The following is a 450-nucleotide window of genomic DNA, read 5'->3' on the forward strand; positions in this document are numbered from 1 at the left end:
ATAATACTTATTTTTATTGTTATAATATTTTATAAATTTTAAGGAATACAACAAAAAAGATATTGTAGTTATTGAAAGTGGGATCTATGGGGGGAGTGGTGGTACAAAAGGGGAATTAGAATGTGATTCAATTCTATTTAATTAAAATATGTTTTTAAATGTTAACAAATTCAGATAAATTGAAATCATGTATCTTTTCTCATCATAATGCAATAAAAGTTTAAAAGAAAAAAGAAATCAGCCACATTATAAAAGATTTCACATGAAAGTTACTTCATGAGAAATAAATTTAGAGACACACTGAATGGCTGACTTGAGAAGTCAAGTTCATTATCAACTGTTATCTATTGTTTCTGGAAGCAAGTATACTACTTTTGTGCTAAACTTTTAATATCATTGGTTATTATTTTAAGTTGTTTTAGTCCAACATTCATGGAATAGATTTTGTCC

This window comes from Mastomys coucha, unplaced genomic scaffold, assembly GCF_008632895.1.
Source record: "Mastomys coucha isolate ucsf_1 unplaced genomic scaffold, UCSF_Mcou_1 pScaffold12, whole genome shotgun sequence".
Taxonomy (NCBI): domain Eukaryota; kingdom Metazoa; phylum Chordata; class Mammalia; order Rodentia; family Muridae; genus Mastomys; species Mastomys coucha.